The sequence below is a fragment of the Cibotium barometz genome, chromosome 64 (genome assembly GCF_041138505.1).
Source record: "Cibotium barometz isolate CiBa-2024 chromosome 64, ASM4113850v1, whole genome shotgun sequence".
NCBI lineage: Eukaryota > Viridiplantae > Streptophyta > Polypodiopsida > Cyatheales > Cibotiaceae > Cibotium > Cibotium barometz.
This window is the reverse complement of record NC_141109.1, coordinates 1,007,762-1,027,929: the sequence shown is the minus strand read 5'-3', so window position 1 is coordinate 1,027,929 and position 20,168 is coordinate 1,007,762. Positions and strand designations below refer to the sequence as shown.

At 37.9% G+C, this 20,168-nt stretch overlaps 1 long non-coding RNA gene across 1 annotated transcript in view; it reads left to right on the top strand.

Annotated features, from left to right (window-relative positions):
• LOC147603191 (uncharacterized) overlaps positions 1 to 19,933 on the top strand; it is an 81,602-nt gene extending 61,669 nt beyond the window's left edge. Inside the window, exon 3 of the long non-coding RNA XR_015265604.1 lies at positions 19,850 to 19,933. This is a non-coding gene — a long non-coding RNA (uncharacterized LOC147603191). The remainder of the gene's footprint in view (positions 1 to 19,849) is intronic.
• The last annotated feature ends 235 nt before the right edge of the window (positions 19,934 to 20,168 follow it).

The window sequence follows — 20,168 nt, the reverse complement described above, 5'->3', positions numbered from 1 at the left end:
TACGGTGCTCGGGCTCTGGGTTGCCTAGGATACCCACGCGTGCGTCGAGGAAGATATTGGAACAGAGTTGGAGTTGTTTTCTGAAATCGAGCATGGATCTGGTTGATTGACCTTGCTGGTCTTCAATGGATGAGTCCATGGCTCCTTATATGGATCTGTTGGTTGATCTTGCTGATCTTCAACGAGAGTCCATCTTGTTAAGTGATTATATTGCCAAGTATTATGGGCTAGGAACTATCGAAACGGCTCCTGAGCGTTCTAGTTGCCAATGATGCCATAGATACTCTGATGAAGGAATGATGGGAAATTAAGAATCAATTGGATAAATAGGAAGATGGTGATCAATGATACTATGGTTTTATTAAAGGATTGTTTTAAACTGGTTGAATCTGGTTGAAAAAGGCAATTTCATTTTGGGTGTGTGAGTGGTGTGACTAGTTTTATTTTGCATGAACATCCGGCTAGGGGGCCTTGGAACTCTTTTCCTTGGTACCCGGGACAAAACCTAACCAAATTTTTAATTGGATCCCATCACTACAGTGGTTGGGCGATTGGCTAACCCATGGGATTGGATGGGGTTAGGCTGGACTGATGGATCCGTAAACCGAGACTCAAACTTTTGTTTTTACGATAGAAAAAAATAAATAAATAAATCCCGGACAGTAACTGTTCTATGGATAGGAATCAACGGCTGTGCCTCTTGAATGGGGAAAAAAGCGTTGATCCCAATGATCCAAGTGCAAGTTTCTTCCTTGAACTGACTAAGTATCTTATAGATGTAATCGGATCATCTCGATCAGAAATGATCTTGACTACGTTAGAGTAAAAAGTTATCCTGGTGGAATCGCCCGTGCTTTCCGGTAAAGGAAGTTTTTTCGGGTTCGGTTTTGGAACAACCGACGGATTAGTCTCTTATCCGGATATCCGTGGGCGAGGCCCCGAGTGTGGGACCCCTGTCCCGCGCGAGAAGCGCTACTTCCGCTGCCAGTACCCCGAATCCGTTGCTCGGTGGGAACAGGGATCTTACAGTTGGTATCAGAGCATTTGGTTAATAAAGATCAACTGAGAAGATAAATATGTCAAAAATTTATCAAGAAACACAAAAAGGTTATAATTGTGTGATATAATTCATACAATTTGATATTCAAACTGAAACTCGTAATTTTGGTAATTGGGTCTTCAGATGGAAGTACCGCAATTATATAGAAACCCTGACTTGCTTGAGGCCTAGACATGATAGTATTTACCTTATAATTCCAAGGGCCGTGACTACCCGTATATACCGAGAGTATACTGCAGCTCTTTACTGAAAGTATATACGAGTAAATCTAAGACTTGAAATTATAAGCGTTAATGCTATCTAGATGATGATTTCGAATGTGATTGATATGATTTTTAATTCTGTTTGAGAATGAATGAATTGATTTGGATTCTGATTGAAAATGCTGATTGAAAAATGTTGACTTTTAAAAATTAGTTGAAATATAATGAAACCACAATGAGGGGGAATGGGACGAATCCCTGTGATGATATTCATAACTAGAATGATGATAACGAATTCAGCAAATCACTATGAGATTAGTGGGTTGTGCTGTCAGATTGCTACTGTTAATACTTGACCGGTAGATCAAGTTAAGGGATGTCAAATTGAGAACTTGCTTGACTGAAATTTTCGTGTGGAGGAATGTTCCGAAGGAAACTTTTTGGTCTAATGGACTATTATCATGTTAAAGATATGAATGATATAATCTGAATGAATTGTTATTTAATGATGAGTTCTATATAAGGGATATTTATCCCAGTGTTCTGTTGGGTTGACCACCCAGAATATAAGGAACCCCAGAATAAAATTGGATCTTAAGAATAAGAGCTGTCCTCTATCTTGCGAGATGAGGACATCTCGCACTTTTTAAGTGGGATAGGATGTAAGATTCCTCCCCAACCTTCGAGGTATACTGGAGTACGAATCTTCCTTTCTGATCTTATAATTATTCCCTCTCTAAAATAAAAGAAAATTTTCTGTGAAGGAAGACCCTTTTCCTAGAATACTTCTCAGGAGTCACGCCTGTTTTAAGGATTTAGAACAATGAGTTTAGAAGTGAGAATCGGTGTTTTGGATACCAAGGTTTTGGTGTTCATTCGAGTACGGCCCAAAAGAAGTTCTTTATCTCTTGGGGAGTATAAGAAGTTATCCCCCAGATATTGTGATCCTTATATCTGAATTCAATGAAAGTAGGTGACTTAGCCTACAAGTTTCTTTTATCTCCTCATCTCAAAATTCTTAATGCCTTCTATAGAAAAATGTGTCAAACACAAATCATGGAAAGACGGTAAAACTTCAGTGGTAAGTTACCGTTGGCTTCTAGGTTACGCTAGCTCCTTCCTTTATATAAGTCGTAACTTTTACTTGTCGCTCACAGTAATCTTACTCCCATCAATCTCCTTTCTTTCTTAATCTCCTTCATGGCTTGGCAACAGGAATTAGTTTTATCCCTGATGATTTCTCACCTTCAAGACGCAAGAGAGTCTGTGAAGAAAGACTTTATAGAACAGTATGAGCGCTCACTTTTTCCTCACCTAGGAACTTCTGTAGCGCAGACCAAATGGCGGACCTATCAAAACATAACTAGGGTAACACCCTGGGGTCAGCAACACTTTTGTAACAGTGTCCGCTTGGCCATGGTTATTGAAGCTTTGGGTTTGGGTCCCCGATACTACTGCGTCATGAGATCAAGACATCTTGGGTTTTCTGAGCGGGTCTTCTTACTGGCGTGTTTTCTTCCTCATGAGAAGATATGCCTTTACCCCGTTTTTGGCTTGCCTCTCAGAGGTCCTTTTGTTAGATCACCTCATACCACTGAGATAGGTACGACAATAACCAGCAGAATCATTCCCATAGATGAGTTACCCTATACTTGTGCAGCTTGTGAGGACTGCTTTTGTGACCATATGATGGACGGGCTTATGGAAGTGTAAAGAGTTCTTCTATCTTTACTGTATAAGTTCCAAGAATGAATAAAGTTTAAATCTTGTTCTTATTTTGAATCTTGCTCTCTTTAAGACTTTTCTTGGTGGTTAATCTTGATTAAAAATTTTCTCTAAGTCTCATATTCGTGCATCTTGCAAAATTATCCCAAGTTGCGAGATGAGGACATCTCGCGTTTTTTAAGTGGGGTAGAATGTAAGATTCCTCCCCCAACCCCTTTTTGATGTCTAGTATATTTCCCTGTAATCAATTCCTTTTCTGAAATATAAGAGATCTTGTTTGTGGCTGTTTTAACCTAGAGAGAGAAAGTATTCTAGAGAGAGAATATTCAGATTTTGAATATTTTTGGATAGAAAAATATCTCTTATAATTTAGATGAGTTCCCCTGAAACAGAAATTTAAAAAGAATTTTCCAATGTGCAATTGGAATTAATTGGAAATAGGTATAAAGAACCTTAGCCTAAGGGTCTAGATTTTCAGAAATCTTTAGACTATGGTCCAATTAAGGTTCCTATGGGCCAATAGCATCAATCCATGTGTAGGGAGGAGATAAATCCAAATTGTAAAAGAAGATACCCAAAAATGAGTAAATGCTCACATAAGATGAAGAGTTGAAAATGTACAAGGTTTATTAGTAAATAAACACATATGTAAGGAAGAGGAGTTCTTTAAAGGAGGTGCATATTTCACATAAGATGAAGAGTTGAAAATGTACAAGGTTTATTAGTAAAAAACTATGAGCAATACAATTTTGACACATATGTAAGGAAGGGGAATTCTTTAAAGGAGGTGCATATTTCACATGCTTGAATGAATTTTAAACTCATAAAAATTGAGATATTTCATCTCTCCTCTCTCCTAATTCAAGTCTAGTTCCAAAAAGTTAGTTTAAGTGACCTAAAAATGGTCAAAAAGTGACCAAACTGACTTGGAAAATTCTAGAATCAGTTTGTTTGGTTAGGAGCTCAAATTTTCCTATAAATAGAAGCCTCCCCTTGTTGAAAAAAACATAGTCTCTTATGCTTTGTTACTCTACTCCACCTAAGCCAAAATATATAGTCTCTTATGCTTTGTTACTCTACTCCACCTAAGCCAAAATATATAGTCTCTTATGCTTTGTTACTCTACTCCACCTAAGCCAAATTAGATAGAGTCTTATGCTTTGTTACTCTACTCCACCTAAGCCAAATTAGATAGAGTCTTATGCTTTGTTACTCTACTCCACCTAAGCCAAATTAGATAGAGTCTTATGCTTTGTTACTCTACTCCACCTAAGCTAAAATATATAGTGTCTTATGCCTTGTTACTCTACTCTACCTAAGCCAAGAACTGTGAATTCTTTAATAATTCACTAGTTTTTGATACCTCTCTCTTTCTTCAATCTCCATTGGTGGCTCCATCAACATACTAAGCCAATTGATTGGTTGGGGGCCTCTACCGTGAATAAAGAATCAAGCAAATCATAAGGTAAGTATATTGAATTTCGATCTTTTCTATGATTTCTCAATGATTCTCTCTTCTCAACCCCTCTCAAGCTTGAGAAGTTTAATTGGTATGGTTTTTTTTTAAATGCTAATGAAGTTAATTGGTGAATAGTAGTGAAGAGTTACATAATTTAATAAATGCTATAGAAGTTAATTTCCACTTATATTTAAATTCTAATGGTTTTTATAATTTCTCTCTCTCACTCAAGAAATGGTCATACTCATGACCCATTCTCAATCCAAATGAAGCTTTTCATAAAGCTTTTCCTTAATCCAAGATTAAACTATTCTTGAGGCCAAATTAATGGCTTTTTGCTATGCTTTTAGTTTATGCACATTGATGATTCAGTCCATTATGGATTGATGATCCAATTAGAGACCATTCTAATTGTTTTCTTAATGATCCAATTAGAGACCATTATGGATTGATGATCCAATTAGAGACCATTCTAATTGTTTTCTTAATGATCCAATTAGAGACCATTATGGATTGATGATCCAATTAGAGACCATTCTAATTATTTCTTTAATAATGAGCTTTATCCCTTAGAAAAAAATTGAGATTTAGTAGCGGAGCTATGGCAAAATTTTTATAGAAATTACGCATAAAATAAATTCATTCAAAGCATAAAGAGAGGACTTTCTACCATATTCTAGGAACTATCATCCTAGATTAATTAAAAGAATTTTATTATGCATGGAGATGTGGATGTTTGCATGTAGATGTAGATGTATAGATGTAGATGTGGATGTGGAGGTGGATGGATGCATGTAGATGTAGATGTATAGATGTAGATGTGAATGGAGATGTGGATGTATGCATGTAGATGTAGATGTATAGATGTGGATGTGGATGTATACATGTAGATGTAGATGTATAGATACGGATGTGGATGTGGAGGTGGATGTATACATGTAGATGTAGATGTATAGATGTAGATGTGGATGTGGAGGTAGATGGATGCATGTAGATGTAGATGTATAGATGTAGATGGGAATGGAGATATGGATGTATGCATGTAGATGTAGATGTATAGATGTAGATGTGGATGTGGAGGTGGATGGATGCATGTAGATGTAGATGTGAATGGAGATGTGGATGTATGCATGTAGATGTAGATGTATGGAGGTGAATGTGAATGTGGATGTGGATGTATGCATAGAGATGTAGATGTATGCATGTAGATGTGAATGTACGCATATAGATGTGGATGTAGATGTATGCATGTAGATGTGAATGTACGCATATAGATGTGGATGTATGGATGTGAATATACGATATGCGATGTGAGGGAATCTGAAGTGATGAGATAGAAATGATGTGATGGGATGAGTATACATATAAATGGAATATGGAATAAGTAATGTAGATTGATAAAGGATAATGTGAAAAAATGAAAGTTAAAATAGAAATTGTGTTGTAAACTGTTTGTAAATACTGTTTGTAAATGCTGTTTGTAAATGATTGTTTTATGTCAAGAATGCTGGGGGGAGCATTTTGACCGTCTTGTGATTAAAGTCGTGATGGTAAAGTTGCAACTACTGACGGGGAGTCAATGAAGGACGTCTCGCGTAGCAAGGTCGGCCGAGGTCTTGACCAGCCTCGGTGCGATTAAAATGGTGAGCTTCCGGTACGGTGGATGAGGGGCCAAGGAAGCGGCCTATGCGTGAAGCGCTAGGTTACCTGCGAAGGATCCTAGAGGGTGCTGACTATACGGTGCTCGGGCTCTGGGTTGCCTAGGATACCCACGCGTGCGTCGAGGAAGATATTGGAACAGAGTTGGAGTTGTTTTCTGAAATCGAGCATGGATCTGGTTGATTGACCTTGCTGGTCTTCAATGGATGAGTCCATGGCTCCTTATATGGATCTGTTGGTTGATCTTGCTGATCTTCAACGAGAGTCCATCTTGTTAAGTGATTATATTGCCAAGTATTATGGGCTAGGAACTATCGAAACGGCTCCTGAGCGTTCTAGTTGCCAATGATGCCATAGATACTCTGATGAAGGAATGATGGGAAATTAAGAATCAATTGGATAAATAGGAAGATGGTGATCAAAGATACTATGGTTTTATTAAAGGATTGTTTTAAACTGGTTGAATCTGGTTGAAAAAGGCAATTTCATTTTGGGTGTGTGAGTGGTGTGACTAGTTTTATTTTGCATGAACATCCGGCTAGGGGGCCTTGGAACTCTTTTCCTTGGTACCCGGGACAAAACCTAACCAAATTTTTAATTGGATCCCATCACTACAGTGGTTGGGCGGTTGGCTAACCCATGGGATTGGATGGGGTTAGGCTGGACTGATGGATCCGTAAACCGAGACTCAAACTTTTGTTTTTACGATAGAAAAAAATAAATAAATAAATCCCGGACAGTAACTGTTCTATGGATAGGAATCAACGGCTGTGCCTCTTGAATGGGGAAAAAAGCGTTGATCCCAATGATCCAAGTGCAAGTTTCTTCCTTGAACTGACTAAGTATCTTATAGATGTAATCGGATCATCTCGATCAGAAATGATCTTGACTACGTTAGAGTAAAAAGTTATCCTGGTGGAATCGCCCGTGCTTTCCGGTAAAGGAAGTTTTTCCGGGTTCGGTTTTGGAACAACCGACGGATTAGTCTCTTATCCGGATATCCGTGGGCGAGGCCCCGAGTGTGGGACCCCTGTCCCGCGCGAGAAGCGCTACTTCCGCTGCCAGTACCTATGCATGTAGATGTAGATGTATGGAGGTGAATGTGAATGTGGATGTGGATGTATGCATAGAGATGTAGATGTATGGATGTAGATGTGAATGTACGCATATAGATGTGGATGTAGATGTATGCATGTAGATGTGAATGTACGCATATAGATGTGGATGTATGGATGTGAATATACGATATGCGATGTGAGGGAATCTGAAGTGATGAGATAGAAATGATGTGATGGGATGAGTATACATATAAATGGAATATGGAATAAGTAATGTAGATTGATAAAGGATAATGTGAAAAAATGAAAGTTAAAATAGAAATTGTGTTGTAAACTGTTTGTAAATACTGTTTGTAAATGCTGTTTGTAAATGATTGTTTTATGTCAAGAATGCTGGGGGAAGCATTTTGACCGTCTTGTGATTAAAGTCGTGATGGTAAAGTTGCAACTGCTGACGGGGAGTCAATGAAGGACGTCTCGCGTAGCAAGGTCGGCCGAGGTCTTGACCAGCCTCGGTGCGATTAAAATGGTGAGCTTCCGGTACGGTGGATGAGGGGCCAAGGAAGCGGCCTATGCGTGAAGCGCTAGGTTACCTGCGAAGGATCCTAGAGGGTGCTGACCATACGGTGCTCGGGCTCTGGGTTGCCTAGGATACCCACGCGTGCGTCGAGGAAGATATTGGAACAGAGTTGGAGTTGTTTTCTGAAATCGAGCATGGATCTGGTTGATTGACCTTGCTGGTCTTCAATGGATGAGTCCATGGCTCCTTATATGGATCTGTTGGTTGATCTTGCTGATCTTCAACGAGAGTCCATCTTGTTAAGTGATTATATTGCCAAGTATTATGGGCTAGGAACTATCGAAACGGCTCCTGAGCGTTCTAGTTGCCAATGATGCCATAGATACTCTGATGAAGGAATGATGGGAAATTAAGAATCAATTGGATAAATAGGAAGATGGTGATCAATGATACTATGGTTTTATTAAAGGATTGTTTTAAACTGGTTGAATCTGGTTGAAAAAGGCAATTTCATTTTGGGTGTGTGAGTGGTGTGACTAGTTTTATTTTGCATGAACATCCGGCTAGGGGGCCTTGGAACTCTTTTCCTTGGTACCCGGGACAAAACCTAACCAAATTTTTAATTGGATCCCATCACTACAGTGGTTGGGCGGTTGGCTAACCCATGGGATTGGATGGGGTTAGGCTGGACTGATGGATCCGTAAACCGAGACTCAAACTTTTGTTTTTACGATAGAAAAAAATAAATAAATAAATCCCGGACAGTAACTGTTCTATGGATAGGAATCAACGGCTGTGCCTCTTGAATGGGGAAAAAAGCGTTGATCCCAATGATCCAAGTGCAAGTTTCTTCCTTGAACTGACTAAGTATCTTATAGATGTAATCGGATCATCTCGATCAGAAATGATCTTGACTACGTTAGAGTAAAAAGTTATCCTGGTGGAATCGCCCGTGCTTTCCGGTAAAGGAAGTTTTTCCGGGTTCGGTTTTGGAACAACCGACGGATTAGTCTCTTATCCAGATATCCGTGGGCGAGGCCCCGAGTGTGGGACCCCTGTCCCGCGCGAGAAGCGCTACTTCCGCTGCCAGTACCCCGAATCCGTTGCTCGGTGGGAACAGGGATCTTACAATGAGAACGAGTACATATGAAGGGAATGTGGAATAAGTGATGTGGATTGAGGAGGGATAATGTGGAAAGATGGAATTCGATATAGAAACTGTATTTTGTGACTGTTTGTAAATGACTATTTTATGTCAAGAATGCTGGGAAAGCATTTTGATCGTCTTGTGATCAAGTTCGTGGAGACCTAACTGATAAAGTTGCAACTGCTGACGGAGAGTCAATGGAGGACGTCTCGCGCAGCAAGGTCGGCCGAGGTCTTGACCAGCCTCGGTGCGATTAAAATGGTGAGCTTTCGGTACGGTGGATGAGGGGCCAAGGAAGCGGCCTATGAGTGAAGCGCTAGGTCACCTGCGAAGGATCCTAGAGGGTGCTGACCATACGGTGCTCGGGCTCTGGGTCGCCCAGGATACCCACGCGTGCGTCGAGGAAGATATTGGAACAAGGAGTAAGAGTTGTTTTCTGAAACCGGGCATGGATCTGGTTGACTGACCTTGCTGGTCCTCAACGGATGAGTCCATGGCTCTTTATATGGATCTGTTGGTTGATCTTGTTGATCTTCAACGAGAGTCCATCTTGATAAGTGATTATATTACCGAGTATTATGGGCTAGGAACTATTCAAAAGGTCCCTGTGTAGACAGGTGGTGAGCGTTCTAGTTGCCAATGATGCCATAGATACTCTGATGAAGGAATGACGGGAAATTGAATCAACCGGATAAATTGGAAGATTGTAATCAGTGATACTATGGTTTTATTAAAGGATTGTTTTTGGTTGAATCTGTAAAAAGGCAATTTCATATTGGGTGTGTAAGTGGTGTGACTAGTTTTATAATTGCATGAACTTCCGGCTAGGCGGCCTTGGAACTCTTTTCCTTGGTACCCGGGACAAAACCTAACCAAATTCTTAATTGGATCCCATCACTACAGTGGTTGGGTGGTTGGCTAACCCATGGGACTGGATGGGGTTAGGCTGGATTGATAGATCCGTAAATCGAGACTCAACTTTTGTTATTACAATAGATAAAGTAAATCTCAGACAGTAACTATTCTACGGATAGGAATCAACGGCTGTGCCTCTTGAATGGGGAAAAAAGCGTTGATCCCAATGATCCAAGTGCAAGTTTCTTCCTTGATCTGATCAAGTATCTTGTAGATGCAATTGGATCAGCTTGATCAGAAATGATCTTGACTACGTTAGAGTGAAAAGTTATCCTGGTGGAATCACCCGTGCTTTCCGGTAAAGGAAGTTTTTCCGGGTTCGGTTTTGGAATTAGTCTCTTATCCGGATATCCGTGGGTGAGGCCCCCGAATGTGGGACCCTTGTTCCACGCGAGAAGTGCTACTTCCACTGCCAGTATCCTGAATTTATTGCTCGATGGGAACAGGGATCTCAGAGTTGGTATCAGAGCAGAATTTGAAAGCTAATAAGGATAATTAAATTCTTATCTGAAATTGGTAGTAAGAATTCAGAAAGAGCATTTTCATAATGTATTTTCATTCCGTAAGCTTCTTTAATGAAGAAATTTTTAATCAAAGAAATTGTTTTTATAGATGGAAGTTCTCCATTTATCTGGTATTCCCGACCTCACCCAGTCTCAAGATATGATTGCATTTGCCTTCGAGCATCTCATCTCTTCTGCTTTAACTCCAACAAGCCGAGCAAGACTCGCACGCTATTTCGAAGAATTATATTTTCCTAACCTAATGGAGAGATGACAGCATAAGTGGTTTGCAGGGCAATATGTCCACGCCTTCTGCAACCGGCGTGCAATGTTGAGGCAGAATCTCTCATTGGCCATGATTCTGATAAAGCTGAAAATGACGCGTGGTGTCATTCTATATAATTCAACACCTCAAATTTTCAGACTTTATTGTTGCCGAGTTTATAGACTCTTTAGTTGATTTATCCCTAAGGAGAAAATAATAGCTCCCTTCGCAATTAGAGAAATTATGTAACAGGGCATGACTATGGCCTAATACCGTCGTCTTATGCGTCTCCCGAGGAGATTTTGAATCTTGGAGCCGAGCCACTCTATGTACTTATTGCAACTTGTATATAAATATACAAATGTTTTTCCTGTTATTTAAGTGATTGTTTACGGACGATCGGATAAAGAAAAATCTGTTTATCAGACTTATGTCTTAAATCTCCAATAAGATCAACTGAGGAGCCAATTATGTCTAAAATTTATCAAGAAGCACAAAAAGGTTGTAATTGTGTGATATAAATCATACAAATTGATATTCAAACTGAAATTCATAAATTGGTAATTGGGTCTTCACATGGAAATACCGCAATTATATAGAATCCCTGACTTGCTTGAGGCCTAGACATGATGGTATTTACCTTATAATTCCAAGGGCCGCGACTACCGTATATACCGAGAGTATAACTGCAGCTCTTTACTGACAGTATATACGAGTAAATCTAAGACTTGAAATTATAAGCGTTAATGCTATCCAGATGATGAATTCGATTGTGGTTGATATGATTTTTAATTCTGTTTGAGAATTGATTAATTGATTTAGATTCTGATTGAAAAATGATGATTTCTGAAATTTAGTTGAAATGTAATAAGCTGAGCGAAACCACAATGAGGATGAATGGGACGAGTCCCAGTGATGATATTCATAACAGAAATGATGATAATGAATTCAGCAAATCACTATGAGATTAGTGGATTGTGTTGTCAGATTGATACTGTTAACACTTGACTCGGTAGATCAAGTTAAGGGATGACAAATTGAGAACTTGCTTAACTGAAATTCTCGTAGAGGAATGTTCAGAAGGGAATTTTTTTGGTCTAATGGACCATTATCGTATTAAAGATATGAATGATATGATTTGAATGATGAGTTCTATTTAAGGGATAATTATCCCCGTATTCTGTTGGGTCGACTAGAATATAAGGAACCCCAGAATAAATTGGATCTTAAGAAAAAGAGTTGTCCTCTACTTTGCGAGATGAGGACATCTCACACTTCTTAAGTGGGGTAGAATATAAGAATTTTTCCCCAGCCTTCGAGGTATACAGGAGAAAGAATCTCCCTTTCTGATCTTATAATTATTTCCTCTCTAAAATAAAAGAAAGATTATGTTTAAAAAAGAAAGAACCTTTCCCCAGAATACTTCTCAAGAATCCCACCTGTTTTAAGGATTATGAACGATGAGTTCTGAAGTGAGAATCGATATTTTAGATATCAAGGTTTTAGTCTTCATTCGAGTACGGCCCAAAAGAAGTTCTTTATCTCTTGGGAAGTATAAGAAGTTATCCCCCAGATATTGTGGACCAAAGAAAGTAGGTAACTTAGCCTACGAACTTCTTTTATCTCCTCATCTCAAAGTTCTTAAGGCCTTCTATAGAAAAATGTGCCAAACCCAAATCATGGAAAGACGGTAAAACTTCAGTGACAAGTTACCATTGGCTTCTAAGTTACGCTAGCTCCTTCCTTTATATAAGTCGAAACTTTTACTTGTCGCTCACAGTAATCTTACTCCCATCGATCTCCTTTCTTTCTTAATCTCTTTCATGGCCTGGCAACAAGAACTAGTTTTATCCATAATGATTCCTCACCTTCAAGATGCAAGTGAGTCTGTGAAGAAGGATTTTATAGATTAGTATGAGCGCTCACTTTTCCCTCACTTGGGAACTTTTGTAGCTCAGACCAAATGGCGGACCTATCAAGACATAACTAGGGTAACACCCTGGGGTCAGCAACATTTTCGTAATAATGTCCGCTTGGCCATGGTTATTGAAGCTTTGGGTTAGGGTCCCCGATACTACTGCGTCATGAGATCAAGGCATCTTGGGTTTTCTGAGCGGGTTTTCTTACTGGCGTGTTTTCTTTCTCATGAGAAGATATGCCTTTACCCCATTTTTGGCTTGCCTCTCAGAGGTCCTTTTGTTAGATCACCTCATACCACTGAGATAGGTGCGGCAATAACCAACAGAATTATTCCCATAGATGAGTTACCTTATACTTGTGCAGCTTGTGAGTGCTGCTTTTGTGACCATATGATGGACGGGCTTATGGAAGTGTAAAGAGTTCTTCTATCTTTACTGTATATGTTCCGAGAATGAATAAAGTTTAAAACTTGTTCTTATCTTGAATCTTGCTCTCTTTGAAACTTTTCTTGGTGGTTAATCTTGATTAAAATTTTTCTCTAAGTCTCATATTCGTGCATCTTGCAAAATTACCCCAGTTTGCGACATGAGGACATCTCGCGTTTTTCAAGTGGGAGAGAATGTAAGATTCCTCCCCAGCCTCTCAAAATGTCTAGTATCTTCCCCTGTAATCAATTCCCTCTTCAGAAATATAAAGACCTTGTTTCTAACTGTTTTAACATAGAGAGAGAAAATATTCTAGAGAGAGAATATTCAGATTTTTAATATTTTTGGATAGAAAATTATCTCATCTTATTAAATAAAGTTCCCTTGAAACAGAAATTCAAAAAGAATTTTTTCAATGTGCAATTGGAATTAATTAGAAATAGGTATAAAGAACCTTAGTCTAAGGGTCTAGATTTTCAAAAATCTTTGGATTATGGTCCAATTAAGGTTCCTATGGGCCAATAGCATCAATCCATGTGTAGGGAGGAGATAAATCCAATTTGTAAAAAAGAAGATACCCAAAAATGAGTAAATGCTCACATAAGATGAAGAGTTGAAAATGTACAAGGTTTATTAGTAAAAAACTATGAACAATATTAAAAATATGAGATATTTTGGGTATAATGATTCCATTTTGACACATATGTAAGGAAGGGGAGTTCTTTAAAGGAGGTGCATATTTAACATAAGATGAAGAGTTGAAAATGTACAAGGTTTATTAGTAAAAAACTATGAGCAATATTAAAAATATGAGATATTTTGGGTATAATGATTTCAATTTGACACATATGTAAGGAAGGGGAGTCCCTTAAATGCTCACATAAGATGAAGAGTTGAAAATGTACAAGGTTTAATAGTAAAAATCCTATGCGTAATATAAAAATATGAGATAATTTGAGTGTAAGGATTCCATTTTTGACACATCAGTAAGGAAAAGGAGGGCCTTCAATGAGGCGCCTAAAACACATGCTTAAATGAGTTTTAAAATCATAAAAGTTGAGATATTTCATCTCTCCTCATTCAAGTCTAGTTCCAAAAAGTTAGCTTAACTGGCCTAAAAATGGTCAAAAAGTGACCAAACTGACTTGGAAAATTCTAGAATCAGTTTGTTTGGTTAGGAGCTCAAATTTTCCTATAAATAGAAGCCTCCCCTTGTTGAAAAAAATATAGTGTCTTATGCATTGTTACTCTACTCCACCTAAGCCAAGAACTATGAATTCTTTAATAATTCACTAGTTTTTGACACTTTCCTCTTTCTTTAATCCCCATTGGTGGCTCCATCAACATACTAAACCAATTGATTGGTTGGGGGCCTCTACCGTGAACAAAGAATCAAGCAAATTGTAAGGTAAATGGTGAATTTTGAATTTTTTTTATAAATTCTCAATGTTTCTCTCTTCTCAACCCCTCTCAAGCTTGAGAAGCTTAATTGATATGGTTTTTGAATGCTATTGAAGTTAATTGATGAATAGTAGTGAAGAGTTACATAATTTGATTACATAAATTTTTATTTAAGTTTAATTCTAATGGGTTTTATGTAATTTCTCTCTCTCAATTAAGGAATAGTCATACTCATGACCCACTCTCAATCCATATGAAGCTTTTCATAAAGCTTTTCCTTAATCCAAGATTAATCTATGCTTAAGAACAAATTAATGGTTTTTTTTAATCTATGCTTTTAGTTTATGTATTCCATGATTATTTTTTATTCAATCAATTAAGGATTAATGATCCAATTAGGGATCATTCTAATCATTTCCTTAAAGATAAACCTTATCTTTTAAAATAATTGAGATTTATCAGTTATAGTAGCGGAGCTATGGCAAAATTTTATAAAAATTTACACATAAAATAATTTCATTCAAAGCATGAAAAGAGGATTTCCTACCATATTCTAGGAATTATCATCCTAGATTAATTGAAAGAATTTCATTAGAATCATGAAGAAATTAAATTTTTATATTATGCATATAGGATAAATTTTATATCAAAAGTATTACTTTTATCATTTTTATTTTATGCATAGAAGTATGCATAATGGATAAATTTTTATATCAAAAGTGTTACTTTTATCATTTTTATTTTATGCATAGAAGTATGCATAATGGATAAATTTTTATATCAAAAGTGTTACTTTTATCATTTTTATTTTCATGCATAGAAGTATGCATAATGGATAAAATTTTATATCAAGTGTTACTTTTAGCATAAATAAATTTCATGCATAGAGGTATGCATAAAAGATAAATATTTTATTATAAAAGTGTTACTTTTAACATAATTGAATTTCATGCATAGAGGTATGCATAAAAGATAAATATTTTATTATAAAAGTGTTACTTTGAACATAATTGAATTTCATGCATAGAGGTATGCATAAAAGATGAATATTTTATTATAAAGCTGTAAAGAAAAAAAATGATTATTTTATTATAAAAAGTTATTTTCATCATATTGAATTTCGTGCATAGAAATGAAAGAATAAATAAATTATTTAATTTTATTATAAAAATATTACAGAAAAAAAATTAATTATTTTATTGTAAAAGTGTTACTTTTATCACGATTGAAATTCTTGCATAGAGGTATGCATTAAAAAAAATGAGTTAGGATGTGATAAGAGGTGTATGAGATGTGATAAGATGAGATAAGATGTATATGAGATGAGTTAGGATGTGATAAGAGGAGTTAGGATGTGATAAGAGGTGTATGAGATGTGATAAGATGTATATGAGATGAGTTAGGATGTGATAAGAGGTGTATGAGATGTGATAAGAGATGTATGAGATGTGATAAGATGAGATAAGATGCATATGAGATGAGTTAGGATGTGATAAGATGAGTTAAGATGTGATAAGATGAGATAAGATGTATATGAGATGAGTTAAGATGTGATAAGATGAGTTAAGATGTGTATGGAATGAGATAAGAAGTGTATGATATGAATGGGAAGGAAGAAAAAAATAGATGTATGTATGTGGAGTATGGATGTGAATGTGCATGTAGATGTAGATGTACGAATGAGGATGTGGATGTATGCATATGGATGTGTATGTATGGATGTATGCATGTAGATGTGGATGTATGCATGTGGATGTGTATGTACGGATGTATGTATGTGGATGTGGATGTATGAGTAAGGATGTGAAAATGGATGTATGCATGGATGTGTATGAAGAATAATGAAGGTGAATGTGTAGTGGAAATAATGTGTCGTTGACATGAATGAATGGATGAGAACGAGTACATATGAAGGGAATGTGGAATAAGTGATGTGGATTGAGGAGGGATAATGTGGAAAGATGGAATTCGATATAGAAACTGTATTTTGTGACTGTTTGTAAATGACTGTTTTATGTCAAGAATGCTGGGAAAGCATTTTGACCATCTTGTGATCAAGTTCGTGGAGACCTAACTGATAAAGTTACAACTGCTAACGGAGAGTCAATGGAGGACGTCTCGCGCAGCAAGGTCGGCCGAGGTCTTGACCAGGCGGTGCGATTAAAATGGTGAGCTTCTGGTATGGTGGATGAGGGGCCAAGGAAGCGGCCTATGAGTGAAGCGCTAGGTCACCTGCGAAGGATCCTAGAGGGTGCTGACCATACGGTGCTCGGGCTCTCGGTCACCCACGATACCCACGCGTGCGTCGAGGAAGATATTGGAACAAGGAGTAAGAGTTGTTTTCTGAAACTCGGCATGGATCTGGTTGACTGACCTTGCTGGTCCTCAAAACGGATGAGTCCATGGCTCTTTATATGGATCTGTTGGTTGATCTTGCTGATCTTCAACGAGAGTCCATCTTGATAAGTGATTATATTACCGAGTATTATGGGCTAGGAACTATTGAAAAGGCCCCTGTGTGGAGAGGTGGTGAGCGTTCTAGTTGCCAATGATGCCATAGATACTCTGATGAAGGAATGATGGGAAATTGAATCAACCGGATAAATTGGAAGATTGTAATCAGTGATACTATGGTTTTATTAAAGGATTGTTTTTGGTTGAATCTGTAAAAAGGCAATTTCATATTGGGTGTGTAAGTGGTGTGACTAGTTTTATAATTGCATGAATTTTCGGCTAGGGGACCTTGGAACTCTTTTCCTTGGTACCCGGGACAAAACCTAACCAAATTCTTAATTGGATCCCATCACTACAGTGGTTGGGCGGTTGGCTAACCCATGGGACTGGTGGATGGGGTTAGGCTGGACTGATGGATCTGTAAATCGAGACTCAACTTTTGTTAATACAATAGATAAAGTAAATCCCGGACAGTAACTGTTCTATGGATAGGAATCAACGGCTGTGCCTCTTGAATGGGAAAAAAAGCGTTGATCCCAATGATCCAAGTGCAAGTTTCTTCCTTAATCTGATCAAGTATCTTGTAGATGCAATTGGATCAGCTTGATTAGAAATGATCTTGACTACGTTAGAGTGAAAAGTTATCCTGGTGGAATCACCCGTGCTTTCCGGTAAAGGAAGTTTTTCGGGTTCGGTTTTGGAACAACCGACGGATTAGTCTCTTATCCGGATATCCGTGGGTGAGGCCCCGAATGTGGGACCCCTGTCCCACACGAGAAGTGCTACTTCCGCTGCCAGTATCCTGAATCTATTGCTCGGTGGGAACAGGGATCTCACACAGTTTCTCTACAGGTGCAAGTTTAACAGAGAACTAAAATGTAGGTTTAATAGAGAACTAAAATGCACAAAATTAAAGATGCAGAAAACTAAACTAAGCTAAGAACAGAAAATAAAACGAACATGTAGAAAATTGAAACTCTAAAAATTATCCTCAAACAGAATGACAGAAATGCAAAAATAGGCCTCTCTCTTTCGCACACAAATTGAAATTGGCAGGTTTAGCGCCTACCTCCAATCCTTCCCGTGTGTTGAATCCTTGTCCGGACCTCAAGGAAGAAGCGTAGCTAGCCAATCGCACTCAAATTGCAAGACAAATAAAGAGAATTTAACAACAGATTAGTCTTAAATTAGTACCAAAATTAGTCCCAAAGCCTGCTCTCCTATCCAACAGTTTTGCAACCGATTGGAGCTTAACAAGGAGTGGTAGTGTGTGTATGGTGCTCAACTAATGTAGGCACTCGCTCCCCGACAGCGGCGCCATTGTAGAGCGGTTCTCTCTACCGTGCAATATAGTGCTCATAGAGTACTACCGATCAACAAATGTGTTGAGAAACACAATGTCAATCCGAGGACTCGACCCGATTAGTGCATGAAGGCTTATCCCATGAGGGAGAGCTCACATACACGAACCACCACTTGAGGATTCAACCATTCAACACCTCAATCAATCTCTCAATCCCTTAAAACCACTACACTAATCAAGAGAACAAGCAATGCATGGCAATCTCTTAATCACAAACCTAACCAAGTGAGCAGTACCCACCTTTAGGCATGTCATGGAGAACTTAGTAGCTTACCCGCCATCTCATGGAAGAGGCAACCGCATGAATGCAATCTAGTACTTGAGAAGACCCACCTCTCGATGTCACCAGAGAAGTTGTCTATGTAGAGCTTGGCACTTCCCGTTGTTTTCCAAGACTGTGCTCCACCCCACAAAGACAATATCTCACTCTCACTCTCTCACTAGTAAGACATGGCAAGATGAAGAGGGCAAGAGGATACAACTCTCACACACACTCACTCTTACATAAGCACTACTACCAAGAGAATAAGAGTATACAGTAGAGAGATAAAGCACAAAGGAGCAAGAGCGCACTCTCAATCAATACTCAAGGGAATTTCTCTTTCTCATTAGAGAAATTCACTTATATACAAGGGAGTTATAAGCTTGGGTGTCCACACCCAATAATTCATTGGGCATCCACGTATTGTCTAGTCCTATATCTGGGCTAGTCTAAGCACACATTGAATGGATCCTTGCTCTTTCACTTGGCTTTGTCATCCCTTGAGTACATTATTAACATCAATTATGCAAGAAATACAATCATTGGAACAAGTTATTAATTCTTTCTTAGGCAGAAAACACATAAGTGAGGGTGGACAAGAATATTTTAGGTAGTGCATGTGTACATCCTTTATTGACTTTGCACTACTTGTGCATGCTCCTAGCCTATTATAGATGATTCATGTCCACATTTGACTAATGCATGCTTCCACACTAAGCTTATCATAGATGTAGATGTGCATCGTTGATGCATGTCCGTGGTCCGTGCTAACGTTAATAATTATTTTGAGTTTTGCATTTTGTATTGTTTTGTTTTGCAAGCTCATATTTCCCCTCTTCTTCCTAATTCTTTCCCTTGCAAGATGGTTAGTTTTTTTAAAGTTTTACAAAAGAAAAAAGATTTTGAAAGTTTTGCATAAGCTATTGTTATCTTGTTTATTTTGGTTCGTTTTTATTTCTAGGTTATGATCTTTGAAGACTAGAAGCAAGCAAGCTCGCCACAAGCAAGCAAGCTCTCTATGGTTAAGACTTAAACACACCATATTTTCATATGATGCACTGCCGCATAAGCCTTAAATTAATACTCCTCGGTGCTATGGGAACATTTAAATTATTTATTTTATGCACTACTGGTTTTATGATCTATTCATGCATAAAGTGCTATGTGCATGTTCTCTTTAAGCATGCATAGAGTATAGAGCATGCTTTATGCTTGCATAGGTCTTGCACACTCTATCCATGCATAAAGAGACAAAGCATAAAGTATGAAGCTCTCTTTATGCATAAAGAGAGCAACCATAGAGCATAGCGCTTGTTTTGTTTTATAGGCTCCTCTTCCCCCTCTTCTCCCTCATTATTTCTCTCATTCTCTCCCTTATAAGCACTTAAGAGCATCCTATGTGTTAATGCTTAGATTTTTTTTTGAAGTTTACAAATGTTTTTTTTTAGATTTTGAAATTTTTGCATGAGCTAATGTTTGTTATTCATTTTGGTTTATTCTTTGTTTCTAGGTTGCCTTTGTTGAAGGCTAGAATCAAGCAAGCTCTGTAGCGCACAAGTAAGGAAGCTCTTCACCACAAGTCCTAAACACATCATATTGATGTATCCCCGGGTGATGTGGGAGGAGCATTTACTTTATTTATTTTATGCACTATTGGTTTTATACTCTATGCATGCATCAAAGGCTCTTTATGCATGATGTCTTTATGCGTGCATAGAGCTTGCAATAAAAAGAGCATGTATAGAGTATGCAAGTTCTATACTCTCTTTATACATGCATAGAGTATATAGTATGCATGCTCTATGTGTTCTCTCTGGATTAGGCTTTAT